We start from the raw sequence: 26,715 nt of genomic DNA on the forward strand, positions 1-26,715 counted from the left end.
AATACAGGCTAATTTTACCCACTTCATATGTAAAACTGTGCCATGGACTAAGGAGGAAAAACTTACGCAGCGGGCAACGTCAGCCTACTGTTGCGTCCATTCACCACAGACGTGGCGCTACATCGGGGCTCACAGCAGTGTCTGGTGCTGCCACACTGGACTGACTACGATAATGACCATTGGCTTTGACATAACGACCATTGGCTTTTACATGGCATCGAGCTTCATGACACCTACTGCAAACGTATCCCATCCTTGCCTGATCTCTAAAAGATAGCAAGGAATCCATTACTGCTCTTACTACCCCTCTAGACTATAGAAGAGGCTTTTTCCTGTAGCACTTGCCTTGGAACGTTTCTCCCCTTGGCCTTAAACCCACTGGGCTACCTTTGCTTTTTGGCAACTTCTATATTCTACATGGGTGCGCATTAATGGGTAATCCTACTCAAATGTACAGACAAACAGCCTCACATCCTGTGACATTCTCAATTTGAAAATAACAATATGCAAGTGACAGTAGATCTATTGAGATGGTCACGTTGTTGATGTAGATGTGAAGGAGCTCCACCCACAAAAAACTATCGTCATCAGCAAAGCTGGGCCCTACTATGATTTCCAACCTGTACCAGTCATCGCCATACTTACGACGTAGGTACGTTTGCTGTCTCTGGGCCGTGAAACATAGACCACCATCTGGCTGCCTGAGTCCTGAGTTGCCAGCACGTGCTGACGCCTCCTTGGACTGGATCAAGCCACGAGTTCCAATCGGCCCAGCAGCAGCCACCGTCCATCGAAACTTTCCAACTTGCAGTACTGTACTTATTGCCCACACACTCCTTGCTAGACTTTGTTGCCTAGTCCCAACTACCAACCGGCTAGCCATCGCTCACCATTTACTGTCTGCCTGTTGCAGATACACTGATCTACGTTCATGTATCATTGTCAGTAAAGAGGTTAGCAACAAAATAGCTGCCTACGTTGTTGGCACCTCCAGCAGAGAACAGCTCACTCACACTTTCCTGTAGCAACAGCCCATTTCAATTCGTAGCTAGTGGTCACCACTATGACGCAGACATTCAATGTCTGGCGCCTCATGACAGTGATTGAATGTTCAAATGTCGTTGCTGTGTTGTACACCAACTGGGAGAGCGAACACTGAGGTGAAAAATGTCATCAGATACCTCTTAATATCGTGTCAGACCTCCTTTTACCTGGTGTAGTGCAGCAACTAGATGTGGAATTGACTGAGCAAGTTATTGTAAGTGCCCTGCAGAAATATTGAGCCACGCTGTCCTACAGCGGTCCATCATTGCGAAAGTGTTGCCGGTGCAGGATTTTGTGCACGAAGTGACCTCATGATTATGTCCCTTAAATGTACGATGGGATTCGTACCGGGTGATCCTGGTGGTTAAATCAGTGGCTTTAACTGTCCAGAATGTTCTTCAAACCAATCGTGAGCAATTGTGACCTAGTAACGTTGCACATTGTCATCCACAGAAGTTCCTTTGTTATTTTGGAACGTGAAGTCCATGAATGGCTGCAAATGCTCTCTAAGTAACCCAACAAGCATTTCCAGTCAACGGTAAGTTTTACTGCTGGATCCAGTACAGTCCATGTAAACACAGCCCACACCATTACGGAGCTACCACCACCTTGCACAGTGCCTTGTTAACAACCGCATCAATGGGTCTGTAGGTTCTACGCCACGCTCTGTCTTTCGAATCAGCTCTTACCAGTAGAAATCGGGACTCATATGACCAGGCCACTGTTTTACAGTCTTCTGGGGTCCAACCGATACGGTCAAGAGCCCAGGAGAGGCACTGCAGGTGACCTGTACCTGCTGTTTTGCCATTTTTCATTGCAGCTATGGCAGGCTTAACTTCTTCGATTATAATGGTTGGTCCTTTCTCGTCGTCACATACAGTGTTGAGTGATTCAAGTTACAGAGTTTCTGGTTTGCGATCTGTGGTGTCACCGCCAGACACCACACTTGCTAGGTGGTAGTCTTTAAATCGGCCACGGTCCGGTAGTATACGTCGGACCCACGTGTCGCCATTATCAGTGATTGCAGACCGAGCGCCGCCACACGGCAGGTATGGTGTAGAGACTCCTTAGCACTCACCCCAGTTGGAAAGCCTACTTTGCTAGCGATGGTTCACTGTCTACATACGCTCTCATTTGCCGAGACGACAGTTTAGCACAGCCTTCAACTACGTCATTTGCTACGACCTAGCAAGGCGCCATATTCAGTTACTATTCTGAACAGATAATATTGTGAATCATGTACTGTCAAGAGCGGCATTCATCATTAATGGATTAAAGTTAAGTACCAAACTAATTACGTCCGCTTTCTGAATTCTAATTCCTTGTCATGTTCCAGACCTCACGCTAGACTGCGTGAGATAAAACGCGTGCATTTCGGCCTCCTTATTAACACGGTTGGCTCTCTTGCCAAACACTACATTGGCGACGAGGCAAAACCGCGTTCTTATCGATATTGCACTGGTTTACTTGTGTAATGGCTTCGCCACAATCTCCAGATGTACTGTCCGAATTTTATCGCTTACAGAATCAGCAGACGCAGGCCTTACTGGATGCCCTTGGACAGCTCCTCCAGGGTCAACGTGCGATGCAGCCGCTTCACCGCTAACGCAGCCACAACACGCTGTTGCACCCACTTTTCGACCTTTTGATGCTGCACTGGAAAGCTGGACGGAGTGGTCACGCCAATTTGGTTTCCATCTCGCCGCCTACAGAATTCAAGGTAATGAGCGGCAGCCTTTTCTGCTTTCATCCGTCGGAGTGACCACGTACCGTGTGATAGTCAAATTATTTCCCCGACGCGACGTAGCAACTCTGCCCTACGAAGAAATTTTGTCTGCATTATATGCATATTTCAAGGAATCAGTCAATGTACACTCCTGGAAATGGAAAAAAGAACACATTGACACCGGTGTGTCAGACCCACCATACTTGCTCCGGACACTGCGAGAGGGCTGTACAAGCAATGATCACACGCACGGCACAGCGGACACACTAGGAACCGCGGTGTTGGCCGTCGAATGGCGCTAGCTGCGCAGCATTTGTGCACCGCCGCCGTCAGTGTCAGCCAGTTTGCCGTGGCATACGGAACTCCATCGCAGTCTTTAACACTGGTAGCATGCCGCGACAGCGTGGACGTGAACCGTATGTGCAGTTGACGGACTTTGAGCGAGGGCGTATAGTGGGCATGTGGGAGGCTGGGTGGACGTACCGCTGAATTGCTCAACACGTGAGGCGTGAGGTCTCCACAGTACATCGATGTTGTCGCCAGTGGTCGGCGGAAGGTGCACGTGCCCGTCGACCTGGGACCGGACCGCAGCGACGCACGGATGCACGCCAAGACCGTAGGATCCTACGCAGTGCCGTAGGAGACCGCACCGCCACTTCCCAGCAAATTAGGGACACTGTTGCTCCTGGGGTATCGGCGAGGACCATTCGCAACCGTCTCCATGAAGCTGGGCTACGGTCCCGCACACCGTTAGGCCGTCTTTCGCTCACGCCCCAACATCGTGCAGCCCGCCTCTAGTGGTGTTGCGACAGGCGTGAATGGAGGGACGAATGGAGACGTGTCGTCTTCAGCGATGAGAGTCGCTTCTGCCTTGGTGCCAATGATGGTCGTATGCGTGTTTGGCGCCGTGCAGGTGAGCGCCACAATCAGGACTGCATACGACCGAGGAACACAGGGCCAACACCCGGCATCATGGTGTGGGGAGCGATCTCCTACACTGGCCGTACACCTCTGGTGATCGTCGAGGGGACACTGAATAGTGCACGGTACATCCAAACCGTCATCGAACCCATCGTTCTACCATTCCTAGACCGGCAAGGGAACTTGCTGTTCCAACAGGACAATGCACGTCCGCCTGTATCCCGTGCCACCCAACGTGCTCTAGAAGGTGTAAGTCAACTACCCTGGCCAGCAAGATCTCCGGATCTGTCCCCCATTGAGCATGTTTGGGACTGGATGAAGCGTCGTCTCACGCGGTCTGCACGTCCAGCACGAACGCTGGTCCAACTGAGGCGCCAGGTGGAAATGGCATGGCAAGCCGTTCCACAGGGCTACATCCAGCATCTCTACGATCGTCTCCATGGGAGAATAGCAGCCTGCATTGCTGCGAAAGGTGGATATACACTGTACTTGTGCCGACATTGTGCATGCTCTGTTGCCTGTGTCTATGTGCCTGTGGTTCTGTCAGTGTGATCATGTGATGTATCTGACCCCAGGAATGTGTCAATAAAGTTTCCCCTTCCTGGGACAATGAATTCACGGTGTTCTTATTTCAATTTCCAGGAGTGTTGTTGCGAAAAGGTATACATTCTTTCGTACAAAACGTACGGCAGGTCAGACTAATCGGGAGTGGGTTGCAACCTTGCAAGGCCTTACTAGGGATTGTGCTTTTGAGTGTCAATGTGGACTCCCTTATTCAGATACTATGGCACGTGATGCAATTGCACAGAACGTTTCTGGTGTTCGTATAAGGGAACAGATTTTGAAATTAGTAAATCCCTCGCTTCAACAAGTGATGGACATATTGGATCGGCAGGACACACTTGACTTTGCTCAGGAATCATTTGAAACTTCGCCAGCAGTGCGTCAGGTTAACCGGCCCGCCGGGCGAGCTACACGGAGCAGTAAACAGCCCTCGCGCCCGGCCGCGCCGCTGCCGCCAGGCTCTCAGCCACGTGTGCCGCGCAGGCAAGCAAATGCAGTGATCAAATCATGCCCGCGGTGTGCTACTAAACATTCGCGTGAGAATTGCCCATCACGCCAAGCTATTTGCTTTTATTGTAATAAAAAAGGACATGTTCAGAGTGTTTGCCAGAAAAAGCTCAGATCGGAAGCTCAAAACCGTTCCAGGCCCTTTGCTTCGCGCCGGAATCGGAATCGAAACAAGCATACTCAGGCTCGCGAAACTTCGCCCATGGAAATTCATGTAGTTCATTCCACTCCACCCAGTGCCACACTCTCTAACAGTGACTGTGTTCGTCCCAAAAATAATGTGCGTCGACATCGCCGGAACTCCCGTCAATTCGCAAGTGATTATGTACCAGTGTCAGTTCACGTTGCACGAGACAGTCGCTCTTGTCGTCAGCAGGACAAACTTTTTGTAGACTTGGACATTAACGCCAAAGTGATACCATTCCTGCTCGATACAGGAGCTGCAGTTTCACTGATCAATCAAGACACTTACAAACTGCTGGGCACACCTCCTTTGCGCGCCGCAAATGTTAAATTACGTAGCTATTCAGGACAAAAGATCCCTGTGTTAGGACAGTGCAGCCTTCTTGCAACATAAAAAGGACAAGCAAAACTTGTCATTTTACGTCCTTCGTTCTTCTTCTGCAGTGAACTTGTTTGGTTTCGATTTATTTCAGTTGTTTAACTTGTCTATAGTAAATCAGGTCGTATCAGTGAACCAGACTGTGCCTTCAGACAGTGTTTCTCGTCTATGTGAAGAATTTGCAGACATCTTTGCACCGGGCCTCGGTTGCGCTAAGAACTATAAAGCACATTTGGAACTGAAAGAAAACGCGCAACCGAAATTTTTCAGAGCGCGCAATGTTCCCCACGCATTGCGTGATGAGGTCGCAAAAACATTACATGATTTGGAATCACAAGGTGTAATTGAACGTGTGCAGGCTTCTCTCTGGGCATCACCCTTAGTAATTTTGCCAAAATCTTCCGGAAAATTGAGACTTTGTGCGGACTTCAATGCAACAGTGAATCCGCAACTAGTGATTGCAACTTTTCCTTTACCCCGCCCGGAAGATCTTTTTGACAAACTGTGTCCGGGTAAATATTTTTCGAAGTTGGACCTAGCAGATGCCTACTTGCAAATACCGGTGGACGAAGAATCCCAGCTCGTTTTGGTGGTTAACACGCATCTTGGGTTATATCGATTCAAACGACTGCCATTCGAGTGTGCATCCGCCCCTGCATTGTTTCAGCAATATCTACAAACTGTTTGTGCGTCGGTCCCTACCGCAGCAAATTATCTGGACGATATTTTGATCTCCGGAAAGACGGAAGAAGAACATTTGGCCAATCTCAGAACATTATTTCAGGTCTTGCGACAAAATGGTCTTCGCTTGCGAAAGGACAAATGTGTGTTTTTTGCTCGGGACTTACCATACCTGGGACATGTACTCAATGACCAAGGCATACATCCCAGTCCCACGCACCTTCGTGCCATACACGACATGCCGTCGCCGCAGAATTTGAAGCAGCTACAGAGTGTGCTGGGAAAAATCAACTATTATAATAAATACGTGCCGCATGCCTCTTCCATTTCAGCTCCGCTTCATCGCTTACGCCGTAAGGGTGTTCCGTTCGTCTGGACGACGGAATGCGAACGCGCCTTTCGCCAGTTGAAATCGGCGTTGCTTTCCAATACTTGCCTTACGCCATTCGATCCCCAGAAGCTCCTTTTGTTGATGGTGGATGCATCGGATTTCGGGATCGGTGCTGTGCTTGCGCACAAAGATGGATCACACGACCGCCCTATTGCCTTTGCGTCCAAATTGCTCTCGTCTGCGCAAAGAAATTATTCACAGATCGAGAAAGAAGCATTGGCTCTCGTATTTGGTGTTACAAAGTTTCATGATTTCTTGTACGGTCGTCACTTTACCATAATCACAGACCACAAACCTTTGACATCGCTTTTTCATCCGACCAAGCCTGTACCTCCACGTACAGCGCAGAAATTCATTCGCTGGTCTATTTTCCTCTCGCAGTACCGCTACGACATCTTGTATCGGTCCACTGTTAAGCACGGAAACGCCGATGCGTTGTCCCGCTTGCCTGTTGCTGAGGATAGGGCATTCGATTCCTCCGAACTTGCTTGCATGTTCATTGATGCGGAAACCGATGACGTGGTCGAATCGTTTCCGATTGATTTTCGTCGTATAGCTACAGCCACAGCTACCGACCCTGTCCTTGCTCCCTTTCTGCGATTTGTTGCTACGCAATGGCCCTTGTCAAAGTCACGGATTGGGGACCCGTTGGTTCACCGATATTTTGCTCACAACGAGGGACTTTTTGTACGGCGTGGTGATTAGCTGTTGCGTTCTGATAATGATCAGTCCAGGGTCGTGGTACCACGTTCGTTACAGTCCTGTCTTACAGCTTCGCCACCAAGGACATTAGGGTATAGTGAGAAAGAAACAACTTGCTCGTCAGCACTGTACTTGGTTCGGAATCGATGCTGCGATTACGAATATGTGCCCTTCTTGCAGGGTGTGTGCCGAACAACAATCAGCACCACAGCGGAAATTCTTTGCATAGCCAAAAGCCACTTCCCCTTGACAACGCTTACACATCGATTTTGCTGGTCCATTCTGGAATGCTCGATGGTTGGTTGTGGTAGATTCATTCAGAAATTTTCCTTTTGTTGTCCGGATGTCTTCCACGACGTCATCTGCCACCATCCAAGCGTTAACTGCTATCTTTTGCATTGAAGGTCTTCCACAGACTATTGTTTCCGACAATGGCCCACAATTCATGTCCGCAGAATTTCAGTCATTCTGCAAGGCCAATGGCATTCAACATCTGACGTCCGCGCCGTTTTCGCCACAGTCAAACGGTGCCGCTGAACGATTGGTCAGTACTTTCAAGTCACAGATGTTGAAGTTGAAAGAGTCGCATTCTCGGGAGGACGCGTTATTGCTCTTTTTGTCCTCGTATCCATCTCAGCCCCGAGACGGTCGCTCGCCGGCTGAGTTGCTCCACGGTCGTCATCATCGAACCTTGATGTCTTTGCTACATCAACCGCATCAGGTTCCTGTGCCGCGGCAGACATCTGCTTTTGCTCCAGGCGACGTTGTCTACTATCGCCACTATCGAGGTTCACGGCGTTGGCTCGAAGGGCACATACTTCGCTGCCTCGGCCGCGCTATGTATCTGGTTTTGGGGGCCTCTGGTGAGGTGCGTCGGCATCTCAATCAGCTGCTCCTCTGTCGTCACACGGGATCTGCCGCTCGCCGTCTGCTTTCAGCGACGGTGCCGTCCGGTCAGCGCCCCGGGGACCCATCTACTGGCTCGCCTCAGCCCAAGGTGTTACCGACGCTACCTTCCATTTTGCCCCTATGGCGGCGCGCCGCCGCCGCCGTCGCCGCCGCCGCCTGTTCTCCCGCCGGCGACGCCCGCGGTGGACGCACCGCTGCAGCCGTCGGGCGGCTCCCTGGGTCACGCGCCGCCGATCGCTTCCCGGGACCAGTTGCCCTCCGACACGGAACTCCTGCCCGCTCCGGACCATATGTCGTCTTCGCCCGTCAGGTGCCCCGGCCCGATGGAGGTCGACCCTTCGGCCCCTCCTGTCTCTCTACGGGCGCATACATCTACATCTACATGACTACTCTGCAATTCACATTTAAGTGCTTGGCAGAGGGTTCATCGAACCACAATCATACTATCTCTCTACTATTCCACTCCCGAATAGCGAGCGGGAAAAACGAACACCTAAACCTTTCTGTTCGAGCTCTGATTTCTCTTATTTTATTTTGATGATCATTCCTACCTATGTAGGTTGGGCTCAACAAAATATTTTCGCATTCGGAAGAGAAAGTTGGTGACTGAAATTTCGTAAAAAGGTCTCGCCGCGACGAAAAACGTCTATGCTGTAATGACTTCCATCCCAACTCGTGTATCATATCTGCCACACTCTCTCCCCTATAACGTGATAATACAAAACGAGCTGCCCTTTTTTGCACCCTTTCGATGTCCTCCGTCAATCCCACCTGGTAAAGGATCCCACACCGCGCAGCAATATTCTAACAGAGGACGAACGAGTGTAGTGTAAGCTGTCTCTTTAGTGGACTTGTTGCATCTTCTAAGTGTCCTGCCAATGAAACGCAACCTTTGGCTCGCCTTCCCGACAATATTATCTATGTGGTCCTTCCAACTGAAGTTGTTCGTAATTTTAACACCCAGGTACTTAGTTGAATTGACAGCCTTGAGGATTGTACTATTTATCGAGTAATCGAATTCCAACGGATTTCTTTTGGAACTCATGTGGATCATCTCACACTTTTCGTTATTTAGCGTCAACTGCCACCTGACACACCATACAGCAATCTTTTCTAAATCGCTTTGCAACTGATACTGGTCTTCGGTTGACCTTACTAGACGGTAAATTACAGCATCATCTGCGAACAGTCTAAGAGAACTGCCCAGGTTGTCACCCAGGTCATTTATGTAGATCAGGAACAGTAGAGGTCCCAGGACGCTTCCCTGGGGAACACCTGATACACCGCATGTTGGCGTGCACCCTGGAGCAGGTTTTCAGGCGTTTCCTAGCTCCCCGCGGTTCGAATGGCAGGGTGCGGGTGGCACAGCCTCGCCTGTTGTTAGGTTCCCCACCTCGTCGCATACATCAACATGCGGTCCTCCCCACGGCGGGCGGAAGACTTATGCCACAACCGTACGCCGATTTGCGGGGGAGGAATGTGGTGTCACCGCCAGACACCACACTTGCTAGGTGGTAGCCTTTAAATCGGCCGTGGTCCGGCAGTAGACGTCGGACCAGCTTGTCACCACTATCAGTGATTGCAGACCGAGCGCCTCCACACGGCAGGTCTAGAGAGACTTCCTAGCACTCGACCGAGTTGGAGAGCTGACTTTGCTAGCTATGGTTCACTGACTTCTACGCTCTCATTTGCCGAGACGATAGTTAGCATAGCCTTCAGCTACATCATTTGCTACGACCTAGCAAGGCGCCAGTATCCGTACTATTGATATTGTGAATCATGTACCATAAAGACCGACGTTCGTCATTAAAGGATTAAAGTTAAGTAGTCCTCCAGTTAAGTCCGTTTTTCTCAATTCTAATTCCCTTGTCATGTTCCAGACCTCACGCTAGCCTGCGTGAGATTAAACGCGTGCATTTCGGCCTCCTTTACTAACACGGTTGGCTCTCCTGCCAACCACAACACGATCTGTGTCATGTACCTCTTTTAGATATTCTTCCCATCTCTGGAGGACATCGTCACACTACCTCTTCGTCTTTACTCAAAATTTCCATAGCAACACTTCTTGCTCTTTTTTCATCCCATGTCATAGTCTTTACTCTGTTGTAAGTAAGTCTTCCCTTCCTGCCCAGTTCTTCAATTGCATCAAATTACTCTTTTAGCCATTTTTTCCTAGCCTGCTCTGTTTCTCTTCACAGTTCATTATTTAACCTTCGGTACATCTTTCTTGCATCTTGAGTGTTCTTGTTTCTAAATTCTCTTCTCTCCCCTATCTTCGAAATCGTTTCTTGTGTGACCCATGGTTTTTTTGCCCTTTTCACTTTTACTAATCCTTTTTTTTTTGCTATCCTGCTTTAATGATTCCTTCTTTCATCATATTCCAGTACTCACTGAATTATCAGGTGGTTTTTTGTCTCTTAATGTGTTTAGAAACTCAAGTGAGAGCATTTATGTAATTTTTTCTTTGTGGGATTTTATCTTCTCTAGATCCCCCTTCTTCACCATGGTCGCTTTCTTCAGTTTTTTCATTCTTATTTCTATGCCCCACCATATGAACCATAGACCTTGCCATTAGTGGGGAGGCTTGCGTGAGTCAGCGATACAGATAACCGTACCGTAGGTGCAACCACAACGGAGGGGTATCTGTAGAGAGGCCAGACAAACGTGTGGTTTCTGAAGAGGGGCAGCAGCCTTTTCAGTAGTTGCAGGGGCGACAGTCTGGATGATTGACTGATCGGGCCTTGTAACAATAACCAAAACAGCCTTGCTGTGCTGGTACTGCGAACGGCTGAAAGCAAGGGGAAACTACAGCCATAATTTTTCCCAAGGGCATGCAGCTTTACCGTATGGTTAAATGAAGATGGTGTCCTCTTGGGTAAAATATTCCGGAGGTAAAATAGTCCCCCATTAGGATGTCCGGGCGAGGACTACTCAGGAGGACGTTGTTATCGGGAGAAAGAAAACTGGCGTTCTACGGATCAGAGCGTGGAATGTCTGATCCCTTAATCGGGCAGGTAGGATAGAAAATTTAAAAAGGGAAATGGATAGGTTAATGTTAGATATAGTGGGAATTAGCGAAGTTCGGTGGCCTGAAGAACAAGACTTTTGATCAGGTGAGTACAGGGTTACAAATACAAAATCAAATAGGGGCAATGTAGGAGTAGGTTTAATAATAAGATAAAAAAGTAGGAATGCGGGCAAGCTACTACAAACAGCATAGTGAACGCATTATTGTGGCCAAGATAGATACGAAGCCCACACCTACTACAGTAGTACAAGTTTATATGCCAACTAGCTCTGCAGATGACGAAGAAATTGAAGAAATGTATGATCAAATAAAAGAAATTATTCAGATAGTGAAGGGTGATGATAATTTATTAGTCATGGGTGACTGGAATTCGATAGTAGGAAAACGGAGAGAAGGAAACGTAGTAGGTGAATACGTATTGGGGGGAAAAATGAAAGAGAAAACCGCCTGGTAGAATTTTGCACAGAGCATAACTTAATCATAGCTACCACTTGGTTCAAGAGTCATAAAAAGAAAATTGTATACATGGAAGAAGCCTGGAGATACTGACAGGTTTCAGATAGGTTACATAATGGTAAGACAGAGATTTAGGAACGAGGTTTTAAATTGTAAGAGACTTCCAGGGGCAGATGTGGACTCTGACCACAATCTATTGGTTATGGATTGTAGATTAAAACTGAAGAAACTGCAAAAACGTGGGGATTTAATGAGATGGGACCTGGATAAACTGAAAGAACCAGAGGTTTTAGAGAGTTTCAGAGAGAACATTAGGGAACGATTGACAACAATGGGGGAAAGAAATACAGTAGAAGAAGAATGGGTAGCTGTGAGGGATGAAGTAGTGAAGGCAGCAGAGGATCAAAGACGAGGGCTAGTAGAAATCCTTGGGTGACAGAAGAAATGTTGAATTTAATTAATGAAAGAAAAAATATAATAATGCAGTAAATGAAGCAGGCAAAAAGGAATACAAACGTCTCAAAAGTGAGATCGACAGGAAGTGCAAAATGGATGAGCAGGCATGGCTAGAGGACAATTGTAAGGATGTAGAGGCTTATCTCACTAGGGGTAAGATAGATACTACCAACAGGAAAATTAAAGAGACCTTCAGAGAAAAGGGAACCACCCTTATCAATATCAAGAGCTCAAATGGGAACGCGGTTCTCACCAAAGAAGGGGCAGCAGAAAGGTGGAAGGAGTATATAGAGTGTCCATACAAGGGCGATGTACTTCAGGGCAATATTACGGAAATGGAAGAGGATGTATATGAAGATGAAATTCGAGATATGATACGGCGCGAAGAGTTTGGCAGAGCACTGAAAGATCTAAGTCGAAATAAGGCTCCGGGAGTCGACAACATCCCATTAGAACTTCTGACAGCCTTGGAAGAGCCAGTCCTGACAAAACTCTACCATCTGGTAAGCAAAATGTATGAGACAAGCGAAATACCCTCAGACTTCAAGAAGAATATAATAATTCCAATCCCAAAGAAAGCAGGTGACGACAGATGTAAAAATTACCGAACTATCAGGTTAATAAGCCACGGCTGCAAAATACTAACACGAATTCTTTACAGACGATTTGAAAAACTGGTAGAAGCCGACCTCGGGGAAGATCAGTTTGGATTGCGTAGAAATGTTGGACCACGTGAGGCAATACTGACCTACGACTTATCTTAGAGAATAGATTAAAGAAAGGAAAACCTACGTTTCTAGCATTTGTAGACTTGGAGAAAGCTTGTGACAATGTTGACTGGAATACTCTCTTTCAAATTCTGAAGGCGGCAGGGGTAAAATACAGGGAGCGAAAAGCTATTTACAATTTGTATAGAAACCAGATGGCAGTTATAAAGAGTCGAGGGACATGAAAGGGAGGCGGTGGTTGGGAAGGGAGTGAGACAGGGTTATAGCCTCTCCCCAATGTTATTCAATCTGTATATTGAGCAAGCAGTAAAGGAAAGAAAAGAAAAATTCGGAGTTGGAATTAAAATCCATGGAGAAGAAATAAAAACTTTGAGGTTCGCCGATTACATTGTAGTTCTGTCAGAGACAGCAAAGGACTTGGAAGAACAGTAGAACGGAATGGACCGTATCATGAAAGGAGGGTGTAAGATGAGCCTCGACAAAAGAAAAACGAGGATAATGGAATGTAGTCTAATTAAGTTGGGTGATGCTGAGGGAATTAGGTTAGGAAATGAGACACTTAAAGTAGTAAACGACTTATGCTATTTGAGGAGGAAATAACTGATGGTGGTCGAAGTAGAGAGGATATAAAATGTAGACTGGCAATGGTAAGGAAAGCGTTTCTGAAGAAGAGAATCTTGTTAACATCGAGTATAGATTTAAGTATGAGGAAGTCGTTTCTGAAATTATATGTATGGAGTGTAGCCATGTATGGAAGTGAAACGTGGACGATAACTAGTTTGGACAAGAAGAGAATAGAAGCTTTCGAAATGTGGTTCTACAGAAGAAAGCTGAAGATTAGGTGGTTAGATCACATAACTAATGAGGAGGTATTGAATATAATTGGAGAGAAGAGAAGTCTGTGGCACAACTTGACTAGAAGAAGGGATCGGTTGGTAGGACATGGTCTGATGCATCAAGGGATCACCAATTTAGTATTGGAGGGCAGCGTAGAGGGTAAAAATCGTAGATGGAGACCTCGAGATGAATACACTAAGCAGTTTCAGAAGGATGTAGGCTGCAGTACGTACTGGGAGATGAAGCAGCTTGCACAGAATAGAGTGGCATGGAGAGCTGCATCAAACCAGTCTCAGAAACGAAGACCACAACGACAATTCCTATGTCTGCCATAAGTAAGTTGTGGTCGCTATTAATATCTGCATCTGGTAATGTGTGCAGTTTCTTGATTCCATTCCTGTATCTTTCTTCTATCAGTATAAAATCGATTTGGTTTCTGTGTTTATCCCCTGATGATTTCCATATGTAGAGCCTCCTATTGTGGTTCTTGAACCTTGTATTTGCAACTATCAGCTGCCTTTCCTTGCAGAAATCAATTAGTCATTCACCTCTATCATTTCTGTCTCCAAGACCATGACTGCCTACTACGTTCCCCTCTTTCCCTTTTCCCACAATGGCGTTCCTGTCTCCCATTACTATTTTGCAGCATTTTTTATTTTCGTCCATTAGTCTCTCTATTACATCGTACGTTTCCTCTACAATTTGGTCATCATTTTCTGAAGTTGGCATATATACCTGGACAATCAGTAAATCTTTTTCTGTGCCTTTCAGCCATACACAAATAACCCAGTCATTTGCATAGTCCACATATTCCACACTTCAGCCAATTCCTTTGTCATAGTCATTCTTACTCCATTCATTCCTTTTACTTCTCCTACTGAGAAGTACAATACATATTCATCTGACTGTAACTATCCACATCCATTCCATTTTACTTCAGCGACTCCTACGAGGTCCATATGATTCTTTTCCATCCCTCTTTTAAGGTTTTCTAATTTTCCTGCTTGTAGTAGAGTTCTAACATTCCAGGTATAAATTCTCGTTTTGATTTTTTGCCTCCTTTCAAGTTGTTTGTCCCCCCCCCCCCCTGTCCTGGGAGGTCCGAATGGGGAACTATTTTACCTCCGGATACTAATTTAAATTAGTAGGAAGCCATTTTTGTGCATAAAAATGAGACTAGATTATGCAGGGACTATGCAGGGAAGATTGTCTGTGGTGGTACTCCGTTGCCTTCATCAGTTCTGGAGGCGGCCCGTAACATGGGATACAGACACCTTTCGCAGCCGCCCACTCTGGGTCAGACTCTGCATGAGAAGTATAGGTTGCAAAATGAAAGACCCCTAGCCCTCGAAACCTAATAGCGTCAGGGTCGGAAAAGAACAAGAGCTGGCCGAGGGTGGCCAGATAGGAAAGGTAAAACTGAGGAGCCTGCCATAAGTAAGTGGAAGCAATGCGAGGACTCAGAAAGGGGCTCCGTGGTCGCCAGCCACGTACTCACTAGGTGTGAGTCACATCAGATGATGTGCAATACTAATGCAAATTTCTACAACGTGTGAGGGAATTGCAACACAAAAATGAGAACAAATGCCCTGAAATTTCACAGATTATGTACGTGACAATGTTCAGATGATTGCACACCTGTACATTGTCTTTCGCTGCTAGAGTTGCAATATGCTGTAGGAGTAATAGTAGTGATTACACTTGTTGACTGGAGATGTTTCTGGGAATAAATTTCTCTTACTTCCGACAGTGAACAAAAATTTTTTGGTTCCACAAGTTTGAGTCGATGAAGACTACCTTGAGGTATTCAGAAAAAAATTGAGAGCCAAATACATCTAATGGAAAGTCTACATTTTAAAACAATAACAAATGCCATAATGAAATGTACTTCTCACATACAAGTGAAAAAATTGAGAATAGCGGCCGAGCGCTTCTAGGCGCTACAATCAGGAATGGTGCAACCGCTAGGGTCCTACGAGTGGGTGATGTGGCTTCTCAATAACTATATAACAGAAAAATCCTCGCGTTTCAGATTTTTACTTCAAGTGGCAAATGTTCGAGTTTTGCCTCGGGCATGGATGATGTTTGTGATGTCCTTAGGTTAGTTGTAAGGTGTCAGGCAAATCCAACACCTGCCATGAAAACGTTGACATGATAAGCAAATCCAGTAGTATGTCACATAGATCCGAATAAATCGTGCCATTAAATTAAACAAAGTAATACGAGTAACGAATGAGCAAATGGAATACCACAGACTAACACAAGAATGCCTACATGCATGTCATACCTTCCCACCGTGAGACAGACGCAGTTCTGAGGGCAGAAACGAGAACAGAAGCCGAGAGCAGAACCGTGTTAAGCGAGAAGGCCCTACGATAAGGGACGGACACCCACGTGCCAGCTAATCGCTATGACCGCCCCAGACGCAAGTTTTAGTGTGAGACTTTTTCGCGTCTCTGTTACGTCAAGGACCACAACCCAGCTTAAGGTTAACATTGAGACCCTGATTGGTCAGATGAAAACACAGCCAGATAGTATTTTTAAACCAACTTCGGTAAATTGTAGTAAGGAGAAGTTAAGAGAGAGTTGCTTTCGAGACGGCAAGGTGAGCGGAGCTGTGCTGCCCGCCGCTCCCTGACGAACACCGTCAAGGTAATGAACACACGTGATGCTGCATAACAGCGCATAAAGCTTCACTCAGAACTGCAGAAGTCTCATCTGTTACACCCCCTTTTTGCGTAATTCTAGTGTCGATCGTGAATTAAAGCTCATGGTGTTCACATTTGCCACTTGAAGTAAAAATCTGAAACGTGATGATTTTTCTGTTATATAGTTATTGAGAAGACACATCAGCCACTGCAATTTACGACAAGTTAGATAAGTAATTAAAGATAATTGAGGGTCACTGTTGACCATTTTGATAGTTTTCTCTTTTGTGAAACTTAATTTAAACCTAGATTATAGATGTGATATGGCATAAGTCATCCTTCGATCCATTGTAGAACTTGGAAACCCACTCAGGGAATATTCGTTCACATTTTTGTTGAACGTAATTTGGTTTTTACCATCCTGTATTAAAACATTTCCTTTTATCAATAGTGCAATTTATAAATAATGTTTTGTGAGTAGAATAAAATTTCCAGTGGTAAACTTAACTGCTTTTTTGACGTTATTTTACCAGCTAACTAAAAATAGGAAGGCCTTGAACCCCTTCCACTAAATTTAGTTAGTATTAAGGTACTGTTACAGGGAGTGCAGTGGAGCTGACGCTGAAATCATTAAGTATTTGGTTATATCATCGCTAGTCTCACTGAACTCTTCTGAATTCTACATGTCATGTGTGGTCTGTCGTCTCCTTACCAGCAACAGGTCCCAGGTTCAAACTAGTCAATTCCCTAAAAAACACGCTCAGAGCGTCGTTGCGCGAAAGTGGTAGGGAGACACGATATAGAACAAACAGACACCACACAGAATGTTAGATAGTTAGGGGACTGATGACCTCAGAAGTCCCATAGTGCTCAGAGCCATTTGAACCACTGAGAATGTGACGTGGCATGCCTATTTTAAAACTTGTCCTAATACAATAAAGCCATAGTGGCATCGTGAGACACACATAACACAATACACAGTATCAACTTACCAGCGCCTCAGATATTTAAAATATAGAGTACACTAGGCCACAGGGGCAATGGGGTCACCCTGTTAAGAGCGCTACTGTTCACAACTAACTGAGTTATCGTAGCTACAAAAATACGTCAGTTCCATAATCTCGTCAAATATCGCTACTGCATATCTCCACAAGTTCGGCAGTTATGCTGAAATGGAGCAACAGAATCCATTTCATAAGCATTAAGTCTGTCTGGAGCTTTAGCGTGCTGGCAGCACCTGGTCTTCCTGCTATTTTACGCTACCAGAGCAACATAGAGCCTCCAGAGAAGAGAAGAGCACCTGTGTCTTTTTATTTTCCCTTGCACAGGCCTTTCTTTTCCTACCTTACACTGTGTGAGTGAGTAAATGGTAGAATTCGACTGTTTTGAAATTCGCTCCAGTAGGTCCAGATCTATCATTGCGCAGTGACTCGTAGTGCCAACTTAACTTGTTGGTGGGCAATGCTGAAACCAGAAAGGTTGGTCAGCGGTCTAGGACGATAGTTCGTTTTTGCATGCCACACGTGGACAGCGGGAATGGGAATTTCACTTTCCCCTGCAAGAGAAGAGAACACTATCAGTCAAGGGAAGTGTAGATTACTCTACCGTTGGGCCTCGTAAGATGCAGACACTTAAAGTGCTTCCCTGGTATCGTGAAATAGGTATTCGGTTAATTTAAATTGAGATTACAGTTAATTATTTTCATTTCTTTGCAAAGACTGGGCAACTGTTCTGCGTTCCTTTTTATTTCAATTTTCTCGTGTAAATTTGTGCTGAATGTAATTTTGTGTGACCCACTTTCTATTGTTAGGGAAGCTGTTGAGCTAGTACTCTCGTAGATATGATGTTAGAGGATAATGAGCAGCTATATTTGCAGTGCATTGTATCTCCGCGGGTTTCGAGGGAATCTTCTTTGTGACTTGTTGACATAATTTGGCCTTCAGCCGATCAGTCGCCTTTAATTTAAGATTCTTGATCAATAGCCTTGCTTAAACGATAGAATTTTAAGCCCTGAGTATAGTGAGTACTTACAAGCATGTGTAATTTTTACTTGTTTCGCGTTTTCTAAATTTACTGGAGTTTGGCTAATTCTGGCTTTCAGCTGATAATGCGGTATTTACATAAAGATCCTTACTTAAATGATAGAATTTTAAGTCCTGAGTGCTTCACTCTTGAATGGTTTCCGACATTAGATGGGACGCAGAGGATGTCGGCAGCGATGAAATTGTGTACCAAAATTGTATATGTACAAAAGTACACGGCTTATCTGGATGCCACAAATGAATACCATCTATGTGCACAGATTAAACAGTTTGAGCATGCAGCACTACTCTTGTGGGAACGGCAATTGAAGATGCAGTTTGTTTGTAGCCATTTACGTGACGAGGTTGCTGAACAAATGAGATTACTTATGCGTGATTGTACTTCCTACTAGAAGATCTACATTGCGATTTTAGCTGAGCTTTAGCCAAGACATCATGTCGAACTAAGCATATTACAGATGCGAAGTTATTATGTGACTGACTACCGTGATTCCATCTTATTGTATAAAGAGGTGGTGAAAACGAACCAATAGTTACGATGCTTAGTATCATCCATCAGAATTAATTGTAAATGTCTGACGAAACTGGCAAATTGCGCAAGGAGATTATCATCGAGGATCAGCACATTCAAGATGTTAATTTATTCTAATCACTGCTACAGGAGTTTGGCTATGACAGAAAAGTCCATGGGGGACAAAAGGGTTTAGATGCCCCTCAATAGCGACATAATTAAGAATGGGATAATCAGTGGCAGTACTCAGATTATGAAAGGGATAATGGGTGGAAATACTCTCCATCCAACCAGCACAAAGCATGTGGGGATGGAGCATTGGGCACAATGAGCGGTGTATGCATCAGAAATACAGTAAGCGTTGCCAGAGTTAACAGAACTCGAGACCTTCAAATGATGATGTACGCCCACATGACATGGAAATTGATGGCCCAGATCTGCATAACAACGGACATCATTAAGCGAGGAACAAAAGTAATAAGGAATGACTAGCCATAGAGGTGACAAATCATGAAGATAATGTGGAGCCGAATGTAAAAGGCGCGACGACATTTTATATCATCTTTGAGGAGATTTGGGAGATCTTGTTGAAGGAGAATGAGGAAGTGAGCACTAATACGTAAGTCATTGTAAATGTAAGTATTGAAAGTGTAATAGTTCAATGTATCTTAGACATGGGGCGGCAAGCCTCTGTGATAAGAGAAGATGTATTTCTTAAGTGGGTGTAAAAGAAGTTTGGCTGGTTTTGCGATACAGAAGACTGATACATCCGAGCAACTCCAGGGAAAAGGGTGGATGTTAAAAGTGAGACGCGGATTGAATTTTAGTGCCAGTCGTATGTTCAAAGTACAAACATTCTTGTGGCGCCAGAAGACGTGAGGAAAGCGGAGAAGCCACAAGGAAGTCGTCCAAATTGCGATTGTACACAAACAGGCAGAAAACTGAAGATGGGGACAAAGGGACCAGTTTCCAAAAAATCTGACAGTCTGTTTTATTGAAAGTACACTGAGTGCCAATGAAACACAAATATTTGTGTAATAATTTTGTTCTGTATCTACTGCTGGTCCTTTGAGTGTGTGTCAGAATGCGGTCGAATTGTAAACGCTCCAGTCAACAACATTTCGTGGTCCGTCACCTTGAACATAGCCCATGAAGCCTGCAATATTTCTGTATAATGTGTGTGATTGCTTGTGTGTTCGATCACCTCTACGTGAGTATAAGAGTCCATCATATTACCTCTAGTATTACGTGCATATCGTCATTGGATAAATCCTCCCCGGTAGGGGGATAAGTGGTTCTGGTTATTATGGCTTAAAATAACGTTGAAGAATATGTGGAAATAATCCATTCCAAAGACAGTGAGTTTGGTCGAGGCTGAATGTTGTGCTGTGGAAGACTTCTGAGCGATATGGATGCAGCATTATTTCTCACAGAACATTGAAGATCCTCTGGTTATTACGAGTGTCGACGTCGATGAATTAGAAGAAGTAAGAAAAATGGGTCCTACGAAAGGTAGAGGCTGTAGGCTCCCAGAGAGCACCATGCTGATGTAGACGTAGGAAGCGAAAGTTTTTTATTGGAGCTTTATTTGCCGACCGCTAGCGAAAGCTCTATGCTTGCCATGCTGTTCATACTCTGAGGGAGACGCAACAAGAAAAATGGTTAAAATGGCTCTGAGCACTATTGGACTTAACTTCTGAGGTCATCAGTCCCCTAGAACTTAGAACTACTTAAACCTAACTAATCTAAGGACAGCACACACATCCATGCCCGAGGAAGGATTCGAACCTGCGACCGTAGTGGTCGCGCGGTTCCAGACTGTAGCGTCTAGAACCGCTCTGCCACTCCAGCCGGCCAAACAAGAAAATAAGATTGAAATGCAAGTATGTGGGATGAGGAGAATTAATTTTACAGAGAGAATACTTTAAATTAAATCTATTGTTGTTGATGATGTAGATTAATAGTGTGTTGTGATTTTGTTTTTCCACGTTTTTCTGCTATAGAACTCGAGATACAGGGAAACCACTGAGCAATATTATTGAGAAGAACGATGTAGATGATGATGATGATGGCGATCGTGAATAAGAATTTTCTGTATGATGGTGTAGAAACAAGGAGAATACTCAAATTGGTAAGAGGGACTCTGATGCAAGAGGTAATGATACGGAGATCCACTACAATCCTGGTGTAAAGTAATCAGCTTTATGTGCTGAATTTCACTGGCAAGAAGAAAAAACCACTAGAAGTGTTGAAACTGAAGTAAATAATATGCATGTGAGATTTTTCACCATGTCCATTTATATTTAAACTGTGAACTGTATACTAATGTTTAGATTATAGCTGATCTTACACTGTGGCGAGAAGTAAGGTATCTGTTCCTTGGCCCATGAAGACCGACATGTCATGAAGATCTATGACGTCACAAGTCTTTATGAGGAAGAAGTAGCAACTGAAAAGAGAAAATTTGGGCGTGGCAGAAGGTTTGGTACAGGAGCCGCATGTGATAAAATAGTGTGGGGCAGACTAATCAGTTACGAATAGTTTCTGGCACAATAGGTTTCATGTGGTTCAGTACTTGAGCAAATGTCAACAGTGGTGAGTAGAGGGACTTCCACAGTTGCAGTGGTGATGTAGTTTGATAAAATAGCGGTAGCAGGAGTTGGGACCTACCCCTTCCTCAGTCCTCGTTCTATTAATTGAAGACAACTTGCTGACAACCACATCGACCTACCAATTGTAGCGTCCTTTTCATATACACTTGGCCAATGACTAGATATTATAGTGTTTATGTATTTATCGAGGAGTATGGAAGGTTTTTATAAAAAGAGCGGCAGTGTGCGGGTGTCGGAGAGGCGAAGGACCTCCTGTGACGATGACCGACTATAATAACTTGGGCGTGAAAAATGCATGGGCCACTCCTCTTCGCAGTCTGGGGACATATATAGCCAGCGGATTCTCTGGCCGTCTTTCGTTAGCTAACGTCAGTGCCTGCCGCAGATGGGGAGTGGGTCACGTCACATTCCGGGGAGACGCGCTGACGTCACGCACGTGCGGTCAGTGGTGCTGTGGCTGCAACAGATGGGGAACCGTCGCAACAGACGAGCTGTCATCAGACGAGTAGCGGACCCCACGGCGAAGCCCTACCCTCTCGTTGGTTTTGGAACGAGTGTCGTCGTATGTACTGACAGTATCTGAGACTGCACACGCTACTCTCGTATCATTTGGTGGGTGCGATGATCAGTGGCAGCCTTGTGTCCAAAAAAGACAAGTTGCTTGCCTGGCGTGCTCAGCACTATGTCCATCAATGAGAGGTTAGTAAGTCTTTACCTTGCCATCTACACTACTGGCCATTAAAAGTCGCTACATCACGAAGATGACGTGCTACAGACGCGAAATTTAACCGACAAGAAGAAGATGCTGTGATATGCAAATGACAACCTTTTCAGAGCATTCACACAGGGTTGGCGCCGGTGATGACACCTACAATGTGCTGACATGAGGAAAGTTTCAAACCGATTTCTCATACAAAAACAGCAGTTGACCGATGTTGTCTGGTGAAACGTTGTTGTGATGCCTCGTGTAAGGAGGAGAAATGCGTGCGTCGGATTGCAGACTATCGCGATTGCGGTTTATCGTATCGCGACATAGCTGCTCTCGTTGGTCGAGATCCAATGACTGTTAGCAGAATATGGAATCGGTGGGTTCAGGAGGGTAATACGGAACGCCGTGCTGGATCCCAACGGCCTCGTATACTATCAGTCAAGATGACAAGCATCTTATCCGCATGGCAGTAACGGATCGTCCAGCCACGTCTCGATCCCTAAGTCAACAGATGGGGACGTTTTCAAGACAAAAACCATCTGCACGAACAGTTAGACGACGTTTGCAGCAGCATGGACTATCTGCTCGGAGACCATGGCTGCGTTTACCCTTGACGCTGTATCACAGACAGGAGCGCCTGCGATGGTGTACTCAACGACGAACCTGGGTGTACGAATGGCAAAACGTCATTTTTTGGTTACACATATCGGTCACCTCTTTTTCGCATTGACGGCACTTCTAACAATGGACGTTACATTTCAGATGTGTTACGACCCGTGGTCCTACCCTTCATTCGATCCCTGCGAAACCCTACACTTCAGCAGGATAATGTACGACCGCATATTGCAGGTCCTGTACGGGCCTTTCTGCATACAGAAAATGTTCGTCTGCTGCCCTGGCCAGCACATTCTCCAGATCTCTCACCAACTGAAAACGTCTGGTCAATGGTAGCTGAGCGACTGGCTCGTCACGATACTACTCTTGATGAACTGTGGTATCGTGTTGAAGCTGCATGGGTAGCTGTACCTGTATACACCATCCAAGCTCTGCTTGACTCAATGCCCAGGCGTATCAAGGGCGTTATTACGGTCTGAAATGGTTGTTCTGGGTACTGATTTCTCAGGATCTATGCATCCAAATTGCGTGAAAATGTAATCACATGTCAGTTCTAGTATAATATATTGGTCCAATGAATACCCGTTTATCATCTGCATTTCTGCTTGGTGTAGCAATTTTAATGGCCAGTAGTGTACGTCGAGCGGTAGGTGTTAACTGATATGTGTTACACTGTCAGCTGACTTCATGATGGCCAAGTTTTGCCTGTCACAATCATTTCCGAGTTTTGACAAGCCCATGTAATGCTTCTTGGAGCCACACTGCGACAAGATCCCAGAGCCCCATCGACGTTATGGTCCACCGGAGCACTAAGGAAAGCCACACGCCAAAAATGTTGATATAAAGAGGTCAGTGCAAGGTGCTATGCAGTCTTCGAGATGACACTTGAAACCTGAAGCGAGAGGCAGAGGCGACTTATGCTGCCAAGGACTACTACTGGGTCACCATAGGAAACATAATGTGAAGTGTTCCTTTCCCTCAGACCCAGCCGCCCAGAAAATAGTGCTCGCTTTACCGAAATAATGTGAAATCAGCCGTAACATCGTGTGGAGGTTGTTTTTGCACATATAGGAGTATGAAATAACTTATTCTGGAAATATTATTGTCCAGCAAGTGGTGTACTAAATGTGTAAGTATCTTTCATTGCTATCATGTGGATTTGTAATTGAAATGTATTATAGATATTTAAGTACTTTTGAACGTCTATTATACGCAAATTATTGTCATTGAGATCTAGCTGGCACTGTATTTCAAATAAGTAACACTCTGTCTCGTGCCAAATTGTAAGTGGGTGCCAGCAGAAGGGCTAAACTTGTCAGCTATGCATTTAGCAAATGTTTTGATAATATTTTTTGACTATAGCACTATAACGGTGAGTCATTCGAATCTTTTGATATACGCATTTCTTTTAAATATTGAAGTTTATTGTGTATATCTCAGCTAAACAACTGACACTACCACAATACAATTTTTCCTCATAGAGTGGTGTAGAAATTTTTGTATTATTTCTTTATGTCATTTCAGCAGGATAATGCACGACCTGTACGGGGCTTTCTGGATACAGAAAATGTTCGACTGCTGCCCCGGCCAGCACATTCTCCAGACCTCTCACCAACTAAAAACCTCTGGTCAATGGGGGGCGAGCAACTGGCTCGTCACAATACGCCAGTCACTACTGATGAACTGTGGTATCGTGCTGAAGGTGAATGGGCAGCTGTACCTGTACACGCCATCCAAGCTCTGTTTGAGTCAATGCCCAGGCGTATCAAGGTCGTTATTACAGCCAGAGGTAGTTGTTCTGGGAACTGATTTCTCAGGATATATGCACACAAATTGCGTGAAAATGTAATCACATGTCAGTTCTAGTAATATATATTTGTCCAATGAATACCCGTTTGTCATCTGCATTTCTTCTTGGTGTAGCAATTTTAATGGCCAGTAATGTATTACAGTGATTACTCGATGTTCAGTGTATTACCAACGTTCTGCAGAAAGCCATTGCGCTGATTTTCTACCTGCTACAAAAATTTAATGATTTGTGAAACATGAAGGCACCATGAGAATATTGCAGTGCATGTTGACAGGAACTAAACAACTCATTTGATTACAGGTGAACCTTTCAGAATGTGAATGTTTAATCCAGAACAGTGTGCGGTGAATATCAGAATATATCAAAAATATTACAAGAATAAGAGACTGTCAATTCAAATGCACCACTCCTATGTAGTACAGACGTGTAAAGGTTGGCAATGTATCGAGAGGACGACCATAGTGCGGGAACACAGGTGGAACGTGGTCATACTTCAGTAGCTGCATACATATTAGATGCAACGGTTTTACAACAGGCAACAAGAAATAAGTTTTCTTACTCCTCAGGTGCCTGCTATCTCTTTGATACCGGCCGACACAGTCAGCCAGCGTTGTGAGTCGTAGCGTTCAATCACAGTCTGGGTGTTCTTCAAAAGTTCACTTTCAAATCCGAAAGGATTTGAACCATTCGTAAGTACGTCATATGCGTATTGCTTCTGTTTCATTCGTTTGTATTGCTATTGAAGACAGTCCTCTGAAGGCTGGCGCGCCGACGTACGTAATGGTGCCCTAACAAGGGAACCTCCACATCGCACCCCCCTCAGATTTAGTTATAAGTTGGCACAGTGGATAGGCCTTGAGAAACTGAACACAGATCAATCGAGAAAACAGGAAGAAGTTGTGTGGAACTATGAAAAAAAAGCAAAATATACAAACTGAGTAGTCCATGTGCAAGGTAGGCAACATCAAGGAGGACGTGAGCTCAGAAGCGCCATGGTCTCGCGGTTAGCTTGAGCAGCTGTGTAACGAGAGGTCCTTGGTTCAAGTCTTCCCTCGAGTGAAAAGTTTACGTTCTTTATTTTCGCAAAGGTATGATCTGTCCGTTCGTTCATTGACGTCTCTGTTCACTGTAAGTTTAGGGTCTGTGTTTTGCGACCGCACTGCAAAACTGTGCGATTAGTAGACGAAAGGACATGCCCCTCCAATGGGAACCGAAAACATTTCGTCGCAAGGTCATAGGGTAACCGATTCCTCAACAGGAAAATACGTCTGATATATTCTATACGACACAGGTGACGGCATGTCCGTCTCATGACAGGAATATGTTGTCGACCAACGTAACTTGTACACTAGGCGAATGGGTAAATAGATTCTTCTACCTTGCCCGATTTAGCTTTTCTTGTGGATGTGATAATCACTTCCAAAAAAGTAATGAAAACATAAGAGTTTGTCACGTAAACTGCAACAAATGACTGCAACAGTTTCACAGTCGCAGTTTTCCCTGTGCTCTGTCAAAACATATGTTTTTAACGTTTTCAAATTTTTCTTTATGTAGACCGTCAAGTGCTGCATATGTCGAAGCAAATCTCAATATGTCCTGGAATTTTGGAGAGAGAGGTTGATTATGTTTGAGTGCCTGAACTTTTCACTCGAGGGAAGACTCGAACCAAGGACCTCTCGTTCAGCAGCTGCTCACGCTAACCACGGAACCACGCCGCTCCTGAGCTGACAGTATGCTTGATTTGCCTATCTTGCGCATGTACTACTCAGTTTATATGTTTTGCTTATTTTTTCATAGTTCCATACAACTTCTTCCTCTTTTCTCAATTGATCTGTGTTCAGTTTTTCAAGGCCTATTCACTGTGCCAAATTATAACTAAATCTGAGGGGGGTGCGATGGGGAGGTTCCCTTGTAAGAAGTGCGCGTCATGACAAAAGCACCACCACCCAGACGACGGCGTACGCCACATACACATTACAGCTAATGAACATAAATACAGTTAAGTATTAATCCTCTTATCCTCCATTGCTTCAGTATATTTAATTAAACTCTTGTATTGTTTTCCTCGTTAAAAGAATCAATAGAATCATACGCCTGTCTACTACTCTTCCCCCATACTCCATCCATCCATCCATCTCACATCTTTTCAAATACTGAATGTAGAAGTTATGTTACTCTAATGAATGTAACTATAAAATGTGCTTAAACACCAGTGAATAGACAGAAGGAGAAGGAATACTTCACTCCGGCTGCAGA

At 45.1% G+C, this 26,715-nt stretch overlaps 1 protein-coding gene across 1 annotated transcript in view; it reads right to left on the reverse strand.

Moving 5' to 3' along the window:
• Positions 1-26,715, reverse strand: part of LOC126285058 (coagulation factor IX-like) — a 284,637-nt gene that overhangs the window by 69,907 nt on the left and 188,015 nt on the right. The gene's annotated exons all lie outside the window — the stretch shown is intronic.

This window comes from Schistocerca gregaria, chromosome 1 (genome assembly GCF_023897955.1).
Source record: "Schistocerca gregaria isolate iqSchGreg1 chromosome 1, iqSchGreg1.2, whole genome shotgun sequence".
NCBI classification, from domain to species: domain Eukaryota; kingdom Metazoa; phylum Arthropoda; class Insecta; order Orthoptera; family Acrididae; genus Schistocerca; species Schistocerca gregaria.